We start from the raw sequence: 16,872 nt of genomic DNA, 5'->3' as shown, positions 1-16,872 counted from the left end.
TTAACCCTGTATGTTCTACCTTGGTTTGTCCTTCTCACGTGCAATACCTCACACTTGTCTGTATTAAATTCCATCTGCCATTTTTCCAGCTGGTCCAAGTCCCTCTGCAGGCTCTGAAAACCTTCCTCACTGCCCACTACACCTCCAATCTTTGTATCATCAGCAAATTTGATGTTTAAGATTTTGTGATAATGTGAATATAATTCACAATATCCATAAGCTTAGAAACCAATTGACTTTAGAAAAACATGTGAAATCTAGGATGCACTCTAATCTCAAAATATTTAATTTTGAGGCACTGCTACTGTAGAATTTTTCCATGCCGGTATTGCTTGTAATGTGAGATAGTCCTCACATTTTCTGTTCCTCTGTTTATTCAGTGAAGGCCGAAAACAGGTGCACCAAATATATTGGGACAGTGTTATTGCTTAGAGAATTCTGAGGGAACGTTGAGGTGCCTGTGGTTGAGGTCAGTGGTTCAAGGGTCAGAAGGCAGCAGTGGATGTTGTGGGTTGCATATGGTTGTCAGAAATGAGGTCAACAGTCTAGGCAGGTAGGGGGAAAGGATTGGATTATTGTTTAGATTGTGGAGAGTGTGGCAGTTATATCTGGGGTGACATGGCTTGTAATCCCAAAAGAGAACCCTACATGACATGGTTTTTAACTTAAAAAGGACCGAGATGAAGTATGTGGCCAGTGCTGGACCAAGTCCTCAGACTCATTTGTCTTTTCAAAGTTCAAAGTAAATTTTATTATTGAGGTATGTATATGTCACCATATACAACACTGAGATTTGTTTTCCCATGGGCATTCTTGGCAAATCTATAGAATAGTGACTCTAACAGGATCAATGAAAGATCAACTAGAGTGCAGAAGACAACATACTGAGCAAATACAAATATAAATAAATAGCAATAAATAACAAGAACATGAAATAACAGGATAAAGAGTCCTTAAAGTGAGATAATGGTTATGGGAACATCTGAATGGTTGGGTAAGCAAGTGTCATTAACCTCTTTATTGAAGAGCCTGATGGTTGCAGGGTATTACCTGTTCATAAACTTGGTCATGCAAGCCCTGAGGCTCTTGTACCTCCTACCAATGGCAGCAATGAGAAGAGAGCATGGCCTAGATGGTGAGGTTCTCTGGTGATGGAAGCTGCTTTCCTACAACAGCGTTTCGTGTAGATGTGCACAATGGCTGGGAGTACTTTGACAATGATGTACCGGGCTGAATCCACTACTTGTTGTAGTATTTCCATTCAAAAGCATTGGTGTTTCCATACCAGGTCATGATGCAGCCAGTCAATACACTCTCCATGACACATCTATAGAAGTTTGTCAAAATTTTAGATGTCATCATGAAACTCCACAGACTCCTCAGGAAGTAGAGGCACTACCGTGCTTTCTTTGCAATTGCACTTATGTGCGGAGCCCAGGACATGTCCTCTGAAATAGTAACACCCAGCGATTTTAAATTTGTTAACCCTCTCCAACTCTGATCCTCCAATGAAAACTGGGTCATGGATCTCAGGTTTCCCTCTCCTAACATCTACAATCAGTTCTTTGGTCTTGCTGATATTGTGTGAGAGGTTGTTGTTATAACACCTCTCTGCCAAATTTTTCATTCTCCCTTTTGTGTGCTGATTCATCACTACCTTTGATTCAGCCCACAAGAGCTGTGACATGAGCAAACGTGAATATGGTATTGAGCTGTGCTTAGCCACACAGTCATAGGTCTAAAGCAAGTAGAGCAGGGGGCTAAGCACACAGCCCTGTGATGCACCTGTGCTGATGGAGATTGTGGAGGAGTTATTTCCAATCTTTTATGAAGAAGCAAGTTTTGATGAAGACTGTGAAGGTCTACATGGTGTTGCACCATTCAATAGCCAAACCAGTTGTTTGTTACATATTATAAGCAGCATTGTGCTAGACTGATTACGCTGTCATCAACATATTAGGCACAGAGAGACACCTAGAAGAAAAACCCCATGCTGAGATTATTGCAGCAATTCCATGACTTCACTTGATGATTACTGTTTTCATAGAAGTTGTATTGTGTAGTGTACATAAATATGGCATGTTAAGTCTGAATTTTTACATCTGAGAATAAATAGTTTGCACAATTTCTAATGGATGAAGAGGTTAATTGCCCCAAAGAAGTGCATTTGCTTTTATTTGTCATTGAAAGATTGACCTGAACTACGTCAAGTCTGCATCAGCGCTTTCAATCACGAAGTTAGTTCCTTTCCTGAAAGACGTGATAGCTGATGAATATGAAATAAGCTGAATTTCAGCTTATGCCACTTACTTTTCAAAAGGCTTTTTAAAATTTGCCTAAAAGCCTGCAGTAAACTGTGATCAGAAACACTAAAAGCAAAAGCCAGAAACTAAAGGAAGTAATAATTGTATATCAAATCACAAACAAGAGAAAATCTGCAGATGCTGGAAATCTGAGCCACACACATAAAATACTGGAGGGTTGCAGCTAAAAAACTTCTTCTGTACTTTTCCTAGATGCTGCCTGGCCAGCATTTTGTCTGTGATGCTTTCTTTAATAATTATATATCATCATTCCAAGCCTTTGTTTGCAAATTGATACAGTATGGAGATGTTTAAATTATGTCACCTTGAAGATTTTTTGAGCAAAGAGAATTAAACAAAAACCCTAATATCAACAACCTGTGTCGCTTCTTTTACTGAATTTATTATCTGCTTCTCAAGAAGATATGGGCCAAACGTGGGCAAATGTGACTAGCTTAGATTGGAATCTTGGTCGTCATGTACAAGTTGGCCTAATGGCTTGTTGCCTTACTGTATGACTCCTTAACTCTCCAATAATAGAAGGATAAATAGGCCATTCAGTCCCTAGAACCTGCTCTCCTGTTCAATAAAATCATGGTTGATCTTTTACCTCAGTACCTATTTACTGCACTAACCAAGCATCCCTTGACCTTGTAATTAAAAATCTGTTACTGTCTGTCTTGATGTATATTCAGTAACTAAGACTCCACAGCTCTCTTAGGTAATAAATTCCAAAGATCTACCTCCCACTGGATGGAGAATTTCTTTTCATCTTTTCTCTAAATGACCATCCCATCATTTGTAGGCTGTGACCCCTGGTTCTAAACCCCTGCCAGGGGAAACATCAAATCCATATTTAGCCTTACAACCTCTATAAAAAGATATCAATCTGATTGAAAGAGTACACAGATGTTGCTGGGTTTGAGGACCTGAATTATAGGGAATAGTTGAATAGGTTAGGAATTTTTTTCCTAGAATGTAGGAGAATGAGGGTAGATTTGATAGATATACAAAATTATGAGTGGTAACTCTGCCATGGATGCTCCTAAGCCAGACTGCGAAAGGAGGAGGGTTGGGCATGTGGAGTAACCCCACACCATTATAACCCTGAGCTACAGAAACACTAACATAGGCTCCAAAGGCCTTATCCCTGGGAGAGGAAGGATTTTTGGGCTACACCTGGGGACAACTTGAAAGACTGTGCAAGCTGCTGTTGGTGGATGATGTCCCAGAAGGGCGATGGGCATAAGAAAAAGATAAATGGGACAAAGCAGGCTTTTTCCACTGAGGTTGGGTGAGTCTAGAACTAGAAATCATAGGCTAAGGGTGAAAGGTGAAATATTTAAGGGGTCCTGAGGGGGGAGCTTCTTCACTCAGAGTTTGGTGAGAATGGAGCTGAGCTGTCAGTGGAAGTGGTGGATATGGTTCAATTGCATCTTTTAAGAGATGTTTTGATAAGTTCATGGATGGGAGGGATATGGAGGTCGTGATATAGGTCAATGGGACTAGGCAGAAAAACAGTTCGGCACAGACTCGGTGGGCCAAAGGGTCTGTTTATGTGCCATCTAGAGATTATATCTTAGTCTCGACAATTTCTCTTCATATGAGAAATCTGCCCTACCAGGAAACAATCTCCTAAGAAAAAGAAATTTTAAAAAGCTAATATATAATGCATAATTGTGTAACATTGCATAACATTTTGTGCATGCAAAGTGAAATAAAGAGAAAGTCTTTAATTTTCAAAGAATCACTATTTTACTTCCTGGAGGTCCCAAAGTGCACTGTTAATTGAAGTACTGTAGAAGTAATAATATTAGAAACTCATCTTTGCTGGGTGTTGAATTTCAACAGACAATAATAGACAATAGGTGCAGAAGTAGACCATTCGGCCCTTTGAGCCTGCACCGCCATTCTGAGATCATGGCTGATCATCTACTATCAATACCCGGTTCCTGCCTTGTCCCCATAACCCTTGATTCCCCTATCCATAAGATACCTATCTAGCTCCTTCTTGAAAGCATCCAGAGAATTGGCCTCCATGCCTTCTGAGGCAGCGCGTTCCACACCTCCACAACTCTCTGGGAGAAGAAGTTCCTCCTCAACTCTGTCCTAAGTGACCTACCCCTTATTCTTAAACCATGCCCTCTGGTACTGGACTCTCCCAGCATCTGGAACATATTTCCTGCCTCTATCTTGTCCAATCCCTTAATAATCTTATATGTCTCAGTCAGATCCCCAATAATGTTATATGTCTCAATCAGATCCCACAAATGATTTCAATCAGATTTCCACAAATGATTTCCTATGTAACCCTGGCTAAAGACATTATAACCTCAGAACCTACAAAATTAAATTCAGCTTCATTTTAATTCACTAACAAGGCAAGTAATTCTAAATGGAAAATTCTTTCTTACAGTTGGCATTGACATGTTGGGCGGAGTGGCTTCCTTCTAATCAATGACTATGTATTATTGATTATGAGAACATCTAGACTCTAGAGGCAAAACACAGGAGGTCAACAGAAAGTGATTAGATCAAACATTTTATTTCTCCCCAAGTACAGTAGGAAATTCCTAAGTCTGACTGTGTTGTAGATGATTCAAACATTTATTATTAATGCTCTTTAAATGAAAAGACTGCTGTTGATGGCTATTCTGAGTTTGCTGGTGTCTCTCAATGTAAGCATGCAGAATGACTAACCTCGTGGTCCCAAAACAGCAGACAATTTGCAACCAGTGTATTTTAAGCATAAAGCACCATGAAATAGAAAGTAGAACCAAATAGGATGCAAGTTGCATTTGAAAAGCTGTGCTTCACCAATTCCATCTAGTTCTATTGCTAATCTGGCCAGCTGTTAGGTATGCTGATGTAAGAGCTGAAATAACAGGAGCAACTGCAGTCTTGGAGTGGTGTGAAGTGTTTTTGTTTCAGCCTGATGCCTGTTCTTTATGCCTGCACAAATAATTTGGCACACAACTTGCATTTGCTGCAACAATAGTGAAACTTTCATATTTGTTTGCATGAGTGAAATTGTACAGTAGTCATTGGATATTCATGCATGCAGAATTTTACATGGAAATCCAAAAGTTACTCTAAGTAATTCAGCATGTACACTGTGTATCCCTTGTGCAGCTTTCTCCATTGTGATTGAACAAAATCAAAGGCAAGTTTATTGTAATATGCAGGGATGTAATGAAAAACTTACTTGCAGTAGAGTTACAAGCATATGGCATCATATAAGTAGCATTCACAAGAGAAAAATGTAAATTACACATAAATTAAATTGTTAAATTGGTTTATTATGGCCACATACACTGATGAATAGTGAAAAACGTGTGCATACTGGCCATGCAGAGTACTGAGGTAGTAGAAGATAAAACAAAAATACAATACAGAATAAAGAGTTACAGTACAGAGAAAGTACAGTGTAGAAAGCGTCTGTGGAAGAAGGTTGCTTTCCATGATGTGCTTAGCTGTATCCGCAGTCCTCTGCAATTTCTTGCAGTTATTGGCAGAACAATTGCATTATCAAGCATTTGGACAGGATTCATTGTAAGTTGCATTGATAATAATTGGTGAAGGTCGATGTTTGATTGATTGAATGTCGATGATAGTTGGTGAATGTTACCGGATCTCTGTCTTCTTCCTGTGCTCCATCTTATTGTTACTAGAGGTTCAGCCCACTATGGTGGTGTCATCTGCAAATTTGTAGATGGAGTTAGAGCAGAATCTGGCCACGTAGTCATGAGCATACAGTGAGTGGAGTAGGCCTTGTGGGGCACTAGTACTGAGAATAATCGTGGCAGAGATATTGTTGCCTATTCTTACAGTTGGTCAGGAAGTCAAGGATCTAGTTGCAAATAGAGCTATTGGGTCTCAGGCTTAGCAGTCTGGAAATTAGTTTGCTTACAATTATAATATCAAAGGGAGAGGTGTAGTCAATAAACAATAGTCTAACATATACATAATTTTATTTATATATATTTCAGGTAGTTGAGAATTAGTCAGGTTTATCTAATCTGAACATCTTATGAATTGTCACTTTAGTTCTAAGTAAACTTCCAATAACAAACTAAACCATCAATGTCACTTAACAAACTAGCTGGCCCTAAAAATACTGATTTCATGTATGTGTGATTTCAGTTGTTTAAGTTAGAGAAGCCTGCAGTATATAAATGCAACTTTGTCTGTTTTCCAAAAGTGATGACATGGGTGGCCATGAGAATGATGCTTCCTGTAACCAACTCCACCGAGCCTAGTGTTACCCAAGCGATCCAGGAGTCAGACCTAGGTCATCTTGGATGGGTGCTCACAAGGAGCACAATGAGAATACTAATCCATTGCTCTCTACAACATCAATGACAGTGTAGAAATCTCAACGAGCTGCATTAGAATTCCACACTACTCTTCTGTATTCAATATTCTGCTCACGGATTTAAGTCTAGAAACCTCTAGCTCACAGGCGAGAGTGCTACCTACTGATCCATATTGACTCAATCCTCACTCCATCCATACAGACTTAATACACAACTCATCTGGCTGAACTGATTCCAGGGAAATGAGCAGGCTAAAATGAAAGCTGCAAATCGCAAATACCTTACAGATGCAGGGTAGATCCATATGGATTCTGCTGATGAGCTTGGACTTTATCCAAAATGCCTGTAGCTCTATTACCACCATTATAGACTCGTAGGAGAAATCACATTCTTCTCCAGAACAGTAAATTTGTGGACTTCCCAGGCGTCTAAGCTCAGTAATTGTAGGTCGGCTTCTGTCTCAGGTACTTCAGTTTAAAAAAAGAATTTTCTTTTTCCAGCTTTGGGTAATTATCTACTGAAGTTAATTCAAATTAATCATTGTTAAATAATTCTCCTAATTAACCATCACATTGCACTGCAAGGAATAGCAGAAGAAAATTAAAGACTGTCAAACTCCAGTGAAAATTTCAATGTTTGAACAGTATATTCAAGACCATATTCTTCCTTCCATATATACAGTAAATAATTTCTTTTTTTGATATAATCAAATGGCATTTCCAGAGTTAAAAATTTCAGACCTTGGCTATGGAGATGTGATTCTACTTGAGTTATTCGTGGAAACTATCTGAATATTTCATGAGTTTAAGTATAATTGGAATGATGGAATTATGCTTTGAACCATCAGTATGTTAAAAGCTTCAGAGATTATTTGCTCTGACTTTGCTAAATTGGACGAGACTGATGATGACTCTGTTACATTTAGGTAAAACTATCTCATATTTGATAAACAAGCAAAAAGGCTTGATGCATGTTGATGTAAAAGCTGACATATTTGGAGTTAATTGAAAGGGTAAATACTAGAAAGTTTAAAGTGGAAAGGATTACTCAGATACTTATCCATTTTCACAACACAAATGCATGCAAGAAAAGGCCTCCTGATCTGAGAAGTAATGTGCTTTGGAAAGTTTTGACTGATGTGTCAACATGGAAAGAAATCTAGCCACAACTTTACAGCACTACTTGATTGGTAGACAAAGCAGCAGACAGCCATGGAAAGCATGGCCATTCCAAAGCTGTCTGTTATGAAGCCATCAATAAAAAAGGCTGTCAGCAAGCAAATTCTCCTAGTGGCTTGATTGGAGCAGAAGACATCCAGAGTCCAGGGCTAACACTCTTTGAGTGTGCAACAACAGGGTAGAGGCAAAAGCTGTCAAGGGAAGTGAATTGTCTCTCCAGATAATTACAGATTAGTTGTAACGTTGGTAGTATTGTTCCAGTGTCTTGAAGTAGCACTGAAGCATATAGGAGGGGAGGGTTCCATGAGTTTTGTGCCAGGTCCAAAGTCTTCAAATACATTTTCCCTTGATTGATCAAAAATGATGCTGGTCCATTGCAAGTGATTACCATCAATGAGAGATGGCTCCCATGACATGGGAAATGGTCCATTATTTTCTAGGTCCGTGCCATGATACATAAGTGGGAGGTTGCTAGAGGACCTTAATCTTGTGAATATTGAGTGTAAGGCCCATCCTTTGGTCTGCTTCAGTGAACAAAATATTTAGTGACTTGGAGCTTGGTCCCACGCATGTGCTAATACAAGTTCTGACGAAGAAATTTTGTTGTAATATGTCAACCCTTTTCTCTTTCTACACAGGTTACCTGATCTGATGAGCATTTCCAGCATTTTTAAAATTTTGATTTCAGATTTCCTGCACTTTTTTTCTATTTCTATTTGCAAACTGAAGTCGTTATCTGCGTGCTGCAGGGATGTGATAATGACTGGACAAAAAACAAACTACTGGAGGAAACTCAGTGTTCAATATGTCAGGTAGCATCTATGGGGGCAGATGGATAAATGATGTTTTGGGTCAAGACCTTGCTTCAGGACCTGCTGAATTCCTCCAGCAGTTTGTTTGTTTTGCACCAGATTTCATCATCTGCAATCTCTGAGCAATTTATTTTTGAAATCCTTTATCTCCCTACAACTAGAGTAGCTGACAGAACAGTTTGATTTCAAATAGTCATTCAGACATTTCAATGGCAAGGCTGACCTTGGAACCCCTTCTGAAATACAAGATGTTAGACTGTGATTCATATTCAAGTTTTCACCGACTTAGCATGTAGTTTATGAAAATGTTTGTTTCTTCATGTTTGTTTCCACTTGTCTCTGTGGAGCTGCGTTTATGAGCTCTGGGAAAAGAATATCCAGAGTTTTCTTTCCAGTAAATATAATGATTAAAAAGAAGTAATAATCTATCTCTAATTTTCAATAAGTATTTTTTTCCAAGTGGAACTTCCACCCAAAGGTCTCTAAATATATAATCTTTTAGATAATGCAGTCATTTATCTGGTATATATCCTTTCCAGAATGTTTGAAGGTAAAGTGCTTTTTTTTTGTTTATTTTACAGATGGAGCACATTTATCCCTCGTCATAATTACAAGGCAAGCGGAGTAAAGCAGCCTTATGGAAGTGAATCATTGCCAGATCAATCAAAAATGGATGCTTCTATCAATTCCAGTCTCCATCTCAATTCATCGCACTTTCCTTCTCTCCTGAACTAATTGTCATCATATTCACTCCCTCCATTTAACTTTCCCCACTCACTTTATGTAGTCTTATTGTTCATGTTGCCACTATCCCAGGCAGTACACTATCTGATACTTCTCTAGGTTTCTCACCTTGACTTCCTTCCCTCTGGCAGCCCCACCTCTTGTGTCTTCCACTGGTAAATCCTCTCCCTCAATTTACGCACTTTGCCCTCTCAGAATCCCAATTGAATCTCAATCTCAATTTTTGCCCTCCACTCATTCTGATCTTTCTGCATTACTAATCTGTGAGCCACACCCTCATCTCCATTTTTAACGTACTGCCCCCACCCCCAGTTTAACCTTTAATCTCTTTAACCCTGAATGATCCCACTGATGAAGCCCTCATTTCTGACATGCCAATCTGGAAGAACAAGGTTTTGAAAGCTTAGAGTAGTCATCCAGTAGATATATTCACTGCCATTCTGGGCTGGCCACACAAAACATCTCTTATCTGACAAAGCCAGTCACTGTTCCTGGATCATGCTAAAATGCAAACATCAGTCTTGACTCCATTTCTTCACTGGAACTGCCTACTTAAATTTCATTTTCCTGTCTCCGAACCCTCAACTCCATCGACAACATGGGAGACTGAGGATCTTCTTTGTCACTGAGATTGAAACTACATTAAGCTATGTTATCACTTACCCCTTCTTGGTTACCAGATATACTCTTTGGTTTCTTCTGCTTTGGACCTGAGACCTGGCCTTTCTCGTGGTTTCTTTCCTCCTTCATCCAAAACCTCTCCTGGCTCATTCTAAATCCATCTTCTAACTTGTTTAGCCCTGTTTCTATTTAAAGACTGATCGTACCACTTCCTTCACTGGCTTCTTCTTAATCTATTATGTCACAGACTCATATCTTCAACTCTGCCACAGTCACTCATCTCCTCCAAATAAAAAAAATGCCACCTTGTTCCCTCTAAACAACTGGATAGTGTGGGAGTGCAGAGGATATTTCAGTTAGTAGGAGGCTCTGGGATCTGAGGGCACAGCCTTGGAATAAAGGGATGTCCCTTTAGAAATGTGATGATGAGGAATTTCTTCCGTCAAAGGGTGGTGAATTTGTGGAACTCATTGCCATAGAGGGATATGAACACCAAGTCACTGGGTGTATTTAAGGTAGAAATTGATTCTTGATTGGTGAAAGTTCTAAAGCTTATGTGGAGAAGGTAGCAGAATAGGGTGGATAGAAAATGCTATGATTAAATGGTGGAGCAAACACAGTGGGTCAAAATGCCTTGACCATTTGGTGTGGTCAATCATATGGTCCTTACCAATTCTCCTCCCCACTTGTCCAGCCAGGTCTGCTGGCCCTATATAGTCATAGGGATAAATGGCATCACTTCCCACTTCTGCACTATTTCTCTGAGAATCCATACATACACAGCCTCTTGTTAGCATTGTCCAATAAGCCAGTGGAAGTTTACACGTGGATGTTTGTGTTGTGTAGTTCTTCTCAAACACCTTAGAATTTTCTGTGGCTTCCAATGCTTGGTTGGCATCCAGTCTGGCTGAGGAGGTATTTCTTGCAAGTCTGTTGTTGAGGAGAATAAAGCCATTGTTACTGGTCCCTTACACAAGCTCCATTCCATGGCTTCATCCCAATGCTGCCCGATCCATCAGCAACACCCCCTGTCCCCCCATCCCCCATCCCAGCTCATCTACCACTGAAGCTATTGAACATGTATTGACTACCTCTAACTTTGTCTATTCTTGGCTAGCCCATGATTTCTACTCTCTGTAATTCTAAATCTAAAAATTTGATTTCCCCAGTGCTTAATCGCCTGCACTGGCATTTGTTCAGCAAGACCTTGTTCTCATCTTGTTCTTAAGTCTCTCAATTGTAACTTCCCCAAACACTTTTTCAATGAGCATTCCATTGGCATCTTAAACTCTTGTCTTCTTTCTCTAGTCCTCTCTGTCTCTCCTCCTCTCATTCCTCCAACATACTCAAAACCTACATCTTCAACCAAGCTTTTGGTGATTGCCCTAATACTTTTGTAAGTGGCTTGCTGTCATACTTTGTGTGATAATACTTGTGAAGTGCCTTGAGATATTTTGTTGCATTAAAAGGTACATAATGAATACTTGTTGTTGTTATTGGACTGCAGAGGTGCCTACAATCTAAGAAAACTGAAAGAGTTGACATTAAATTAGGACTAGAAAAGAATACCTTCACACATGAAAGCAGCATTTGCTTTGGTTAGCACCTTTCTTTCTAATACATCTAGATTAATTAATAGCTCTGCATATACTTAGGATGTAAAGCACTCGACCTTTGCATTAGATTTAGAAGCAAAGGTGGGATATTCTAAGAGACAACCAATCCTCTGGGAAGTAATCATCATATTGAAGACACTTACTGTCTGAATTAAAATGGTATTACTAACTGTCCTATTTTGAGTCAGAATGCCTTCATTAAATGCTATAATCCTTAAAAGGATGCCAGATTATGTGTTCATTTCATGACCCAGCTTCCATTATTTGCAGCCTGATCCCTGCACAGTTCTCCTCCATTTTCTTGGTGCAGTGTAAGAAGAAATACTTTGTTTAAAGTGAACTAGATGAGCAAGATTTATCTTTCCTCTAGTGACACACAAAGCAGCTCAGGAGACATCTATAAAAGGAAATGGACAGTTGACGTTTCAGGATGAGACCATTCATCAGGTGTGCTGCTGCAGATTCCAGCATCTGCAATCTTTTGTCTCGTTTCTCCAAGACTGCTCTATCCCATTCTATTTTTAACACTGACAACCAAAACCCATTCAAGTGTCAAACGAACTTAATATCATTTCAGATCACACTCCATAATGATTTGTACCATTTTAACCACTTTTCCTTATTTGAATACTCATGCTACTCCTCTAGTTCTGTCAGCTTAAGAACTAATCATTCAACTACTAAGTACTTGTCTTTGAACCTCTCAAACCATCTCACCTTGGCACTTTTCTCTTTTTTTAAATTTCCTCTTGCTTGAAATCTTTCTCCATCTCAGACCTTCTCACTGCATACAGCTAAGAAATAACCATCAAGTCACTCCTTCCACAGGTAGGATCAGAAGCAACATTCAATGGTTTTTTGAGGGCTATGTTCTATGTCATTGCAAATTTTGTAAAACAAGCAGTCTGAACCTTGCTGTCACCAATAGGTTTCTATATGGGTTGAGGGCTTACTGTGACCTTCTGTAGTTCAAATGTGGTTCAACAGATCTGCAATCCTGAACCATGAAGAGAATTCTTCTCTGGTGACTAGCATTAAACATGTGTGAGAGTAGTGACCAATAGTTGTACTCACCACCTAGAAGTGAACCATCATTGAAGTCAATGGACCTAAATTGCAGGACCTGAGCAACCAGGAATGAAAAAGAAGATCCAAAGAAATAGAATATTCTTGAAAGGAATTAAATTCCACTCAGCTTCCAAGAGGTGGCAATGACCAATATTTTCTAATTACAACTAATTATCAATGTACCATCCAAAAACAACCAAAATTTCCTCTCAGGAACTTATCAACTTGAGCTTATGATACCACAGGGATCTACACACATGACATAGGTCAGTAATTTATTGCAAAGGGCAATGGCTCTTAGTGAAAATATTTTTCTTGTCTTTAGATTTCCAGCATCTGTAGACTTTCTTGTTTTTATGATTGTTTTTGTCACTGTCATTGATTTTTCTTCTGCCTGTAACTTTTCTGAGATACTCAAGCTAAATTTCTTCTGCATAAAGAAATGTATGTCTGAACCTGTTATAAACTTCTATGGAACCTGAATGTTACAAAGTAAATAACAGGGCTTTCAAAACCAATATGGGAATCAATGGAGCAAAAAGTGCAATATACCAGGGCTTTCCTATAATCTATAGGGCCCCTTGTTGTTTTTTAATATGCTGGAAAAACTAAAATTAGCTAAACTAATCAAATCATTCCCCCTCTTTTTCTGTGTCACCAAACAAATTGAACACTTGGTATCATCTTTGACTAAAAGCTTAATTATGAGGGGAAAAAAAACAGAAATGTGAAAACACACATTTAGTAAGAGTTCCAATGGATATTTAAAAGAAAGAAGAATTGGAAAAGTGAGTTTAAGGCACTAAAATGGAAAACAAGGAAATGACAGATGAATTAAACAGATATTTTGCATTAGTCTTTATCATTGAGGTTCCAAATGATATGTCAGAAATAGCTGAGAATTAGAAGGGAGGGAGGAATTTAACAAAATTATAATCATCTGGGTAGTGGAACTGACCAACTTGCTGAAGCTGGGTATAAGAGTCTGCAGGGTCCTGACTGACTTCATTCTAGCCTCCTAAAATTTATGACAAATGAATTATTATTCTGGTGGTTTTAAATTCCCAAACTTCCCTCAATTTGGGCAAGGTTCCACTAAACTCAAAACCTGCCAATTTAACCTTTTTATAAAAGGGAAACTGACATGGTCCCCCTCCATACAAGTAGTTGTGACAAAGACCCCCTCCCTAGACGCAGCTCCTGAGGTGCCAGAGACTTGCGCCAGCTGGAAGCCCCGGAAGAGAAACTTGTTCAGGATGTTATAAACTGGAACACAAGAATATTCCTCTGGTCCATATCCTTCCCAATTTGCAGGACAATGGACCCTGTCCCACACTCGGTAAGATGTCAGGAGGCAGGACACAGAGCAGACCTGGGAGTCTCTCAGGTTTCTCATTCTTTAGGAGTCTCTGTGATGGCTTTCTCCAATACAAATGGTCCTGCATAGCACAGGGCCAACTTGCAGCTCTCAGCCTTCAAGGGAAGGTCTCTAGATGCCAGCCAGAGTTTCTCCTGTGGCTTGCCAGGCATCACTTGTTAGCAGCCAATCAAGTTATTGTATGCAATCTTTGTCCACACCAGTTGGAAGCTCCATGTTGTGGCGTTGGAAGAGACAAGGCAGTACAAGGTTCTGTCCAGCTCCTGATTCATTCTCTCAGTCTAACCATTAGATTTAATTAGATTATTAGATTATGATGACACGTAATCCTCTTTTATTGTCATTTAGTAATGCATGCATTAAGAAATGATACAATATTCCTCCAGTATGATATCACGGAAACACAGGACTGACCAAGACTGAAAAACTGACAAAAACCACCTAATTATAACATATAGTTACACCAGTGCAAGCAATACGGTAACTTGATGAAGAACAGGCCATGGGCTCGGTAAAAAAAGTTCAAAGTCTCTCGAAAGTCTCACATATTACGCAGATGGGAGAAGGATGAAAACTCTCCCTGCCATGCCCAACCACAGTCCGACTCTGAGTCGTCTGAAAACTTCGAGCCTCCGACACCAAGCACCGAGCACCATCTCTGCTGAGCGCTTCGACCCCGGCCCCGGCCGCCAGCAGCAGGCAAAGCTGAGGATTTGGGGCCTTACCTCCGGAGATTCTCGATCGCACAGTAGTAGCGGCAGCGAACCGGGCATTCAGAAGTTTCTCCAAATGTTCCTCCGTGCTTCTCACGGCTGTCTCCTTCAAATCAGAATTGTGCACGGTACCCTATTTAACAAATACAATATCATTTAATGGAGAGGCTGCGCACGCTGCGTTGCGTCGCCATCTTCTACTCCCGCATTTAGGGTGGAAACCTAAAGTGGCTGGATGTGGCTCTCAAAAGAGAACAAAAGGCATCCAAAAACAGCATGTGAACTGTAGTCCTCAAACATTATGTCCTGAGGGAAGCCATGCAGCCTAAATACTTGCTGAGGGTGGCAGTTCCCCAAGCCGATAGGAGTTTGGGGAGAGCAATGAAGTGGGCAGCTTTGGAAAACCAATAAACAAATGTCAGATGGTTGTGTTTCCATCTGATGGAGGTAGACCAGTGATGAAATGCACCAAAAGGAGGGACCAGGGGAGGTGAGGCACAGGCAGCAGGCAGAGGAGACCAGCAGGGTGCTAACATGACATCTTGGCCTGGGCACAAGTGGTACAGGAGAGATGAAGTACAGGACATCCTGGGGCATAGACAGCTACCAAAATCTTTGTAAATTACATGGTCCATTGAATTCCTGGATGACCAAGCAGATGGGAAAAGTGACCCCACTCCAGCACAGTGGGATACACAGTGGCAGGAACAAACAGCCTGTTGGGGGGTCCCCCAACTGGGCCTGCATCCAACTGTGGGCAGCCCTCTCCTCTGCTTCTATTGCCCTAATCACCAGGGCAGCTATGCTTGTGCTAGGAAGGATTGGCTCCAGATTGGCATTGTCCTCAATGATGTCAAACTGGTGGAAAAGAGCATCAGCCTTCGTATTCTTGCTTCTAAGATGGTAGGTGAGGGGGAAATTAAACCAAGTAAAGAAGAGAGCCCAATGGGCTTGATGGGAGTTGAATCTCCTGGTGTCACAGATATAGGAGAGGTTCTTGTGATCTGTCCATACCAGGAAGGAGAGTCCTTCCCTTTCCAGCTAATGTTGCCAGACCTCAGTTCCCAACATCATAGTTACACAGAAGGAGTCAAGCAATAGGACAGAAAAGCACAAGGGTGCATCCGAGAGCTTTGAGAGCACTGGGAGATGCAGCTCTGATGCCAACATCAGATGCATCAGCATTGATAATGAATGGATGAAATGGGTCTGGAACTTGCCGCACTCTGGGGCTGTGGTGAAGTGTTATTTTTTCTTCCAAGAATACTAGAGCTGCTTCATGGGTCCATGGGAATCCTGCAGAGGTCTTCTTGGTGAGAGCATTTACAAGAGCCATGATGGAACTGAAGTGACGATAAAAGTTTGCAAATCTCATAAAGTGCCTCAGCTGTTTGCTCATAGGTGGTTTGGGCCACTCTGTGACTGCCTGAACTTTACATGGGTCCATTTGAAGGCTGGATAGGCTTAGGATGTAGCCCAAGCATGACACCTGCACTTTGGGCTTGACATAAAGGTTATTCTCGAGGAGCCATTTGAAATCACACCCCTCTCCCTCTCCCCCTCCCACCCCCCGGCCGACATATGGACATGCAAAAATACACAAAAATAAATGGGTTACTTTGTTGAAAAGTTCTTGAAAGCAGTAGGGCTGTTAGCCAGATGAAAGGGCATCACAAGATACTCATAGTGGCCGGTGGAATTGTTGAATGCTGTCTCCCTCTCTTCACCTTCTCCAATGTGATCTAAGTTGTAAGCATTGCACAGACCAATCAGGGAGAATATGATCGCTCCCTGGAGATGCTCGTATGCAGAGGTAAGCAGGCGAAGGTGGTTGTGGTTCTTCACCATGATGTGGTGGAGAGGCCTGTATCAATGCAGGGACAGAGCTTGCCATCTTCCCTGCTCACAAAAAAGAAGTCTGCCCCTACTGGTGAATTTGATGGATGGATAAATCCTAAGGCTAATGCTTCATTGATATATTCTTCCATGGCCACCATTTCAGGACGAGAGAGGGAAAAAAGCTGGCCCCAGAGAGGACTAGTATTAGTTAAGAGGTCAATGCCACAGCTGTATGGCCAGTGGGAAGGCAGTGATATGGTTGCCTTCTTACTGAAGACCTCAAC

The 16,872-nt window shown here is 40.6% G+C and overlaps 1 protein-coding gene across 1 annotated transcript in view; it reads left to right on the top strand.

Annotated features, from left to right (window-relative positions):
• tsnare1 (T-SNARE Domain Containing 1) overlaps window positions 1-11,412 on the top strand; it is a 997,034-nt gene extending 985,622 nt beyond the window's left edge. The window contains exon 12 of the mRNA XM_072267235.1: window positions 9,191-11,412. The gene's annotated coding sequence lies outside the window, so the exon portion shown is untranslated. The remainder of the gene's footprint in view (window positions 1-9,190) is intronic.
• Window positions 11,413-16,872: the final 5,460 nt, after the last annotated feature.

The sequence above is a fragment of the Mobula birostris genome, chromosome 1 (genome assembly GCF_030028105.1).
Source record: "Mobula birostris isolate sMobBir1 chromosome 1, sMobBir1.hap1, whole genome shotgun sequence".
Classification (NCBI taxonomy): domain Eukaryota; kingdom Metazoa; phylum Chordata; class Chondrichthyes; order Myliobatiformes; family Myliobatidae; genus Mobula; species Mobula birostris.
This window is presented reverse-complemented; position numbering and strand designations above follow the sequence as displayed.